The sequence below is a fragment of the Pongo pygmaeus genome, chromosome 11 (genome assembly GCF_028885625.2).
Source record: "Pongo pygmaeus isolate AG05252 chromosome 11, NHGRI_mPonPyg2-v2.0_pri, whole genome shotgun sequence".
Classification (NCBI taxonomy): Eukaryota; Metazoa; Chordata; class Mammalia; order Primates; family Hominidae; genus Pongo; species Pongo pygmaeus.
The window spans coordinates 88,228,113-88,236,116 of record NC_072384.2 but is presented as its reverse complement, the minus strand read 5'-3'; positions in this window follow the sequence as shown (position 1 = coordinate 88,236,116).

Genomic DNA, 8,004 nt, shown 5'->3' with positions numbered 1-8,004 from the left:
ATCTGAAAACTCTCTGTTCTATAAATACAGTTGTTCTGTTAGACATCGTTTTCATAGAGCCTCATTGAAACATTAGTTTATATGAGTAGCAGTGGAAAATAGTCAAGAGACATTAAATTAGAGGCGGCCTATCACACTGTATTAGGAGCTTTATGTTTTAAAGTATTCCAATTTTGATTTGAAAATTAATCAGAATTCTACTTTAATCTCAAATTCCAAAATCTCAGGAAAACAAAAAAGAAAAATATTATTGAAGGCAAGAAAGTGATGTCTCAACTATAAACATAAGTTATAATTGTAATTTTAACTATTAATTTCAAAAATTTCAATGAACCATTAATTATTTTAGACCCACAGGTAAATTATGGATACATCTCTTTTTTTTTTTTTACTTTCAAGAAAGTTATGATGTTGTTAGTATTTGGGAAGAAACAACTTAAAATCTAGTGGATTGTTTTAGAGGTTTGGGATAGTACGTTTCCCTCAGTTTTCTTCTATTTCAGATAATGCTGCTTCTTTTACAGTTTCATATTCTATATTCCGTCAGCCACCAAATAATTTGACTCTAGAACCATAATTTACTCTGAAACAGGAAATGAGGTCTTTTCTTTTAATGTCTATATTAAAACAGGTAACATTTGGCCAAGACATGGAAATCATAGATAAATGAGAACGGAATTGCAAATAAACATAATGATATAGATAAAGAGTGTAATTTAAATAAGGGGGAAGGTGATAATGATTAATATAATAGAGATGTTTCTAACCTTAATTTTTATACTATGTATGCAATGGTGATGACAAAAAAAAAGTAATGCAAAGTATGCATAGAATGTTATTAGTGGATAGTATGGGTGGTAGAAATAAAAATTATTTAAATATTTGGTAATTGTCTGCACTTCCCAAATTTTATACAATTTTTCTTCTTTTTAATTTAGTGTAGTTTTCTAATTTCTAGGTTATATTATTTAAGTGAGAAAAATTATAGAAATATTACAATGTCATTCTAATTTTACAGAAATCACTTACTATTATGAAAGCAATGTTTCTCACTTTTAGTTCAGAAATTAGTCTACGGCCATACCACCCTGAACGCGCCCAATCTCGTCTGATCGCGGAAGCTAAGCAGGGTGGGGCCTGGTTAGTACTTGGATAGAAGTTCAGAAATTAGGGGTTGTTGGGGCTCAGAAACTGATACCCCAAAATATGGTGCTTTGACATGCTGAACTGAGGAAGAGGCCTCAAGATCTGAGTATCACCCCCACTTTTGTCCTCAATCCTTTGTCTTCCCCAAAGTACAGGATGAAGTTGTTATCTAACATTCCTTTGTCTGCCTTATTTGCACATTAATAAATTTGTATGTCCTTTCTCCTCTAAATCTGCCTTTTGTTCACTGATTTTCAGTGAAGCGTCAGAAGGTGAAAGGGAAGATTTCACCATTTCCTTCTTAGTCAAGTTATGGATAAATTCTTATAGTTCCGCCGGGCGCGGTGGCTCATGCCTGTAATCCCAGCACTTTGGGAGGCCGAGGCAGGCAGATCACCTGAGGTCGGGAGTTCAAGACCAACCTGACCAACATGGAGAAACCCCGTTTCTACTAAAATGCAAAATTAGGCGGGTGTGGTGGCGCATGCCTGTAATCTCAGCTACTTGGGAGGCTGAGGCAGGAGAATCACTTGAACCTGGGAGGCGGAGGTTGTGGTGGGCTGAGATCAGGCCATTGCACTCCACCTGGGCAACAAGAGTGAAACTCTGCCTCAAAAAAAAAAAAAAAAAAAAAAAAAAAAATTCTTATCATTCCAATTGAAAACATCAGGTCATTGCACATTAATTAAATTTGGTGAGTATATGTTTTGTATACTGTGATTCTGAAAAAAAATCCATAACAATGTGCCTTTATATTCTGATTTGATTCTTTTTTTTAAGACGAGTCTCTCTCTGTCGCCCAGGCTGGAGTGCAGTGGTGGATCTCACCTCACTGCAACCTCCATCTCCCAGGTTCAAGCAATTCTCCTGCCTCAGCCTCCTGAGTAGTTGGAACTACAGGGGAGCACCACCATGCCCGGCTAATTTTTGTATTTTTAGTAGAGGCAGTGTTTCACCATATTGGCCAGGCTGGTCTCAAACTCTTGACCTTGTGTTCCACCTGCCTTAGCCTCCCAAAGTGCTGGGATTACAGGTGTGAGCCACCCCTCCTGGCCTGATATGAATCTTAAAATAAAATCTAGCCCCTAATTCTTGAGAGAAAGTTTGTAGTAGTGGAAAGAATGTGGACTTTGAAATGAAACAGATCTGCATTCAAATGCTGAGCTCTGTGACTATTTTTTAATAGTACTTCTCATATCTCATATTATGCAAATAACATGATAGTCCCCCAAAGTCCTTCTCTTTCACATCACTTTTCTGCTTTGCACATCAATACATAGTTTATTTACCCTCTCTTTGAATCTTGGCTGTCTTTGTGAAGTGCTTTACTGCATAAAATGCAGAGAACTTCTAAGTGCAGGTTTAAAAAGTACAGGTAGCTTTCACCTTCTTCCTCTTAGAACCCAGCATCCAGAATATGAGAAGACTCAACCAGGGTGACAGGCCAGGAGGGGATGCTGTGTGAAGAGGAAAATGTCCTACAACTATATAGCAGAACCAAGAAACCCAGATGACAGTAAGGACAAAATCCCAGACATATGATCCAAGTTAAGCCATGCTAACCAGCCTCCAGTTTTTTGAACCATCCTAGCTGGGGTATCAGGCATGTGATGTAAAAGCCACTGTGAATGTTTTATGACCAGCAGCAGGGCGGGCTTTATAGATGTGTGACCTGAGCAGTTACACGGAAGGCTCCCATGCTTTAAGGTTTCTGTGCTTGGCTTAATGCTCTGCTATCACTAAATTGAAATACTTAATAATTTATGAACAAGTTCAACTTCTTCTTTTTGCACTGGCCTGGTAAATCATGTATTAATTCTGCCCAGCAGACATCATATAAAGCTGAGATATCCAAACCCACTATGCCTTGTTCAAATGTCTTACCGAGAGTATTTTAAGTGATAATTAAATAATTATTGTTTTAATCCACTTAGTTTTGGGGGAGATTGTTTACAGCAACAGATAACCAAAATACATGGCATTTGAAAATAGCAAAGAAGCTCACAAGGAGACAATAAAAAGAGATTTCTTTGTGAAGACCAGGGATGAGAGGAAGATGCAAGTATTTATATGAAGATTTAAGGGTGTTCTTAAAGAATATATCCAAAAATGTATTGCTTTAGAATTGATGCAGGGCAGGCAAGTCCCAGAATTGAGGCTTAGCTAGGGAGGGTCTTGGCTTCACACAGGAAAGAATTCAGGGGCAAGCTGGTGGTGTTAAACAGGAACTTTTATTGAAGTGGCAATGTACAGCAACAGCAGAGATACTGCTACTTGTACAGCAGAGCTACCCTGTAGGCAGTATGCTCAGAGTAGCAGCTGAATGGCAGTTCTGCAGTCATATTTATATCCACTTTTAATTATATGCAAACTAAGAGGTGGATTATACAGAAATTTCTAGGAAAGGGCTGGTAACATCCAGATCGCCAGGTCATTGCCATGGAAAGGGGCAGTAACTTCCAGGTGTTGCAATGTCAATGAACTGGCATGGCACACTGGCATATATGTCTTATGGAGAGCTACTTCTTCCCTGGCCATGTTTTAGCTAGTCCTCAATTTGGTCTGGTGTCTGAGTTCTGCCTCCAGTGTTGCATCTGATCTCCTACACGAAAATGGTAGATGGCGAAAGAAATCAAATTTTTTAAAACATAAATATATTATCCAATGAATCATTTGAAAAAGTTTAAAGACTTGTAGCTGTAACCAAAACATGTAAGCCATCCTTATTTGATATTTTAAATGTTGAATAATGAAAAAGTTAATTAATTTAACAGTGGAGAATTTTAGAATGTATATTTTTAATAACTAGTTTATAATTTAAAAAACAGAAGAAAAGCATGCATGCATATAAAAAAGTTTTGTTAGAGAATGATTTGAAGTCGTATGGGATGGAATAAAGTGATGCTTATAAAATAGATTTTTGATGCTGTATCTTTTAGCAACTTAAAAAAATTAAAATATCCAAACAGTTTTAAATGTCCTAAAGTTCTGTGTGTTAGCCTACCTGGGATGAATTTTTATGTCTGATCTGAAATGAGATTCTAAATTTTCTTTTTATTCATTTGGATACCCAATTATTCTAGTGCCATTAAGCGGAGTCACTTCTTCTCCAGTAGTAGTATGTAATTCCCTGTAACTTACATACATACAGTGTGATATTTGTGGATCTGATTCTGTGTGCTTTATTCTGTTCTATTGTTTGCTTTTTTTTTCACTTATCAATACTACACTGTTTTAATTACCATAAACTTATCTTTAAATAGAAATCGCCTTTTTTCTTTCTCTTCTTCCTTTTCTTCTCTTTTAAAATTCGACTTTTTCTTTTTTATTCCTTTTTTTCTTCTGTTTTTTTTTTTTTTTTTTTTTTTTGAGACAGTGTCTCGCTTTGTCGCCCAGGCTGGAGCTCAGTGACACGATATCGGCTAACTGCAAGCTCTGCCTCCCGGGTTCACGCCATTCTCCTGCCTCAGCCCCCAGAGGAGCTGGGACTACAGATGCCCGCCACCATGCCCGGCTAATTTTGTGTATTTTTAGTAAAGACGGGGTTCACCGTGTTAGCCAGGATGGTCTCCATCTCATGACCTCGTGATCTGCCTGCCTCGGCCTCCCAAAGTGCTGGGATTACAGGTTTTTTATTCCTTTTTAAGCTCATCTTCTCCTCCTCTTATTTATTCTACTTTTCTACAAGTTTGTCTTGTCTAGATTAGACTCTGCTTTTCCATTTACATTTGGGATCAGCTTATCAATTACATGGAAAACAATTTTATTTGTCATTTTGTCCTGTATATCTCTGTTCTTTTTCTGGAACTCTTTTTTTTTTTTTTTTAATCATATATTAACCTTCTCCATTTAAATACTGTCTTATATTTGCAGCATTCTCTATCTTTTAATTAAATAATTCGTTCTTGTCACATCATGTTTTCTGTTTTAACTATCAATGTAGTATTAAATTGCAGTATCTATATTTTTTATTTTCAGAATTTCTATTTTTTTTCAAATCTACTCTTTTTTGTTCATGATTCCTGTTCTTCCATTATGTTTTCATTTTCTTCTGTTAACAGTTTATATTTTTGCCTAATGGAATTAAATATTCCTTTCATTGAGATCTCAATTCTATCTTGCCAGATTGCTCTGAACTAAAACACTTCTTTCCTCTTATAGGAAGATGCACTTTGTATCTAGTGGTTGGAGACTACATTCAGGCCCAATATTTCTCTGGTTATTCTGGGTAACAGCTCACATTTTCCATCCTATATTTGGTTTCTGCCCTTGTTTCCAGTAGTTGGAATTAATACGTCAATAATTAAAAGTATTGATGTACTTGTTAATTCTTTAGTTATCTTTTAAATATAATTATTTGAATTGCTGACTGCACCCACAATGGCCAGCAAAACATTCCATTTAGCCATTCTGCTCCCAGCCTTGGTTAAGCCTCTATTCTAATGAGGTTATAGGATACTTTGGAGCCAAGGTCCCAAGATTATGACACAACTCTTCTTGGTCTTAATACATTTTGGAACAAATAATAATTCTCTATTAATATTATATTGTGATGTTTTCTATGTAATGATACAAATAGAAATATTTCCCATTTTCTATATTTAAAATCATTTTCTTAAATAGTATATGATAGAAACACTAAGTCTGTTATAAACTTCTGGGTCATATAATGAGATGGTATATTAAAAACACCCTCTTAGAAAATGAGAACCTGTTTAAAATAAAAGTCATCAGGAGTAATGTAGGAAGGACTTCAAATACAATTTGTAAAATTCTTATATGTAGATAAAAAGATACTAATGTCAAGGTCAGGAAATGCTACTTAAATAGGAAAATCCCATTCTAACGTATCTGCAGCAGTTAATAAATTGAACACACACACACATGCACACGCACACACACACCCCACATATTTAGCACATATCTTGAGTTTTTTGGAAAAAATATCGATTTAAATAAAATCAAAATTGTTTTTGAACTCGTTGCTTTGTTTGAAGATACCTTAAAATACAATTTAAAGAAAATATTTGAGAAAATTTTAAACAAAACTGAATCTTTTGAACAAATGCAGACATAGAGAAGGTCATTGTATATTTTTAGCATAGAAGTTAAAAATATAACAAAGGCCAGGCACAGTTGTTCATGCCTGTAATCCCACCACTTTCGGAGGCCGAGGCAGTTGGATCATGAGGTCAGGAGCTCGAGACCAGCCTGGCCAATATGGCGAAACCCTGTCTCTACTAAAAATACAAAATTAGCCAGGTGTGGTGGCATGTGCCTGTAGTCCCAGTTACTTGGGAAGCTGAGGCAGAACAATTGCTTGAACCCGGGAGGCAGAGGATTCAGTGAGCCAAGATCGAACCACTGCATTCCAGCCTGGGCAACAGAGCAAGACTCTGTCTCCAAAAAATAAAATAAAAATAAAAATAAAAATAAAAAAATACATAGTGAATAAATTCATATTATCTTAGTTGTAATCAAATCCTAACTCTATGAACTTACTAGCACTGTGATTTTAGGAGAGCAGAGGAAATGCAGTATTTGAAACAATACTAGTTGAAATTTTCCAAAACTGATTTAGTAGCTTGCTAAACTCATTTAGAATTTTTTTTTTTTAAAAAAAAAAAAGCTCATTTGGACAATTATATGAAAACAAATGGAAACAAAATTCCAAAGATGACTTTTAAAAGTATTAAGGGGGTCGGAGAAGACACATTATCTTTAAAAGAGCAACAAAAAAGTACACGATTTTTTAGCAAAAATTATGGAAATCAGGGTATAATGGAATGACATCTTAATAGTGCTGAAATAAAATGATTTCAACGCAGAATCCTATACTAGTAAAATTATCTTCAAAAAGAAAAGGGGAAAACATTTTTTTCTAGATAAAAAGAACCTGAAAGAAAATGTAATCAACAGATCCACACTAAATAGATACATGAGAGAAAGAGGGAGAGAGAGAGAAAGAGATGCTGAAGTGTTATTTTCCTTCCTCTCTAAACTCTAATCTATATTACACTATTTGGTCTAAAGAAGCTAATCTGTGAGATTGTCCTGAGAATTTCCTCCTCTACCATAGAATAACATTTCTTTCTTTCTGTGTGATCTACTTTTTCATACGCTAACCGTAGTCTTTCTTTGACCGCACTTCAGTAAACTCGTTATAATATGACTCTTGCTTTAATATTAACTTGTGGTAAGCAGTAGTGCTAAACATTTAATCTGAAATTTGTGGTAAGAAATAGTGTTCAAATCATCTTTCTCTTTCTAACAATTGGAACATTGTCTGACTCAGTATATACTCTCTATGTAATTGATAAAAAAAATAAATACCTTTGTAGTAGAGGCCATGGTTAGGAAATTATAACAATATAGCCTATCTTCTAAAGTGGTTATAACATAATTAAGATGACTTTTGCACAAAATTAAGATAAGAGCTTTTGCACATTAATTTGTGTAGCAAATTTATGGACTCCAAATATCAGTCATAAAATATATAATATACACAAGTCCTTTGGGATGTAGAGAAAATATGGTAACAAATGAAGATGCTAGTTAGTTGGTCTTAATAAAAATGTTACTAAATTTGTTCATGCTTCTTCATCTGTCCCTTGAGTGATAGAAAAGATAATGGCATTTTAAATTTTCTTGAGAAACGAATTAATCTCATAGAGAGCACTAGCTTTGACACATTGTGAAAATGAACACTTTAATGAACACTTCAACTCTTTTAGAAGTTAGATTTTACATTTATAACCTCGAAGAATATAAAGGCAGCAAAGGATAATGAAAGAAATCAGCTTAGTGGCTGTTCAGAGAGCATGGCTAATCAGATCTCCCTGGTTTCCTCACCAGTGA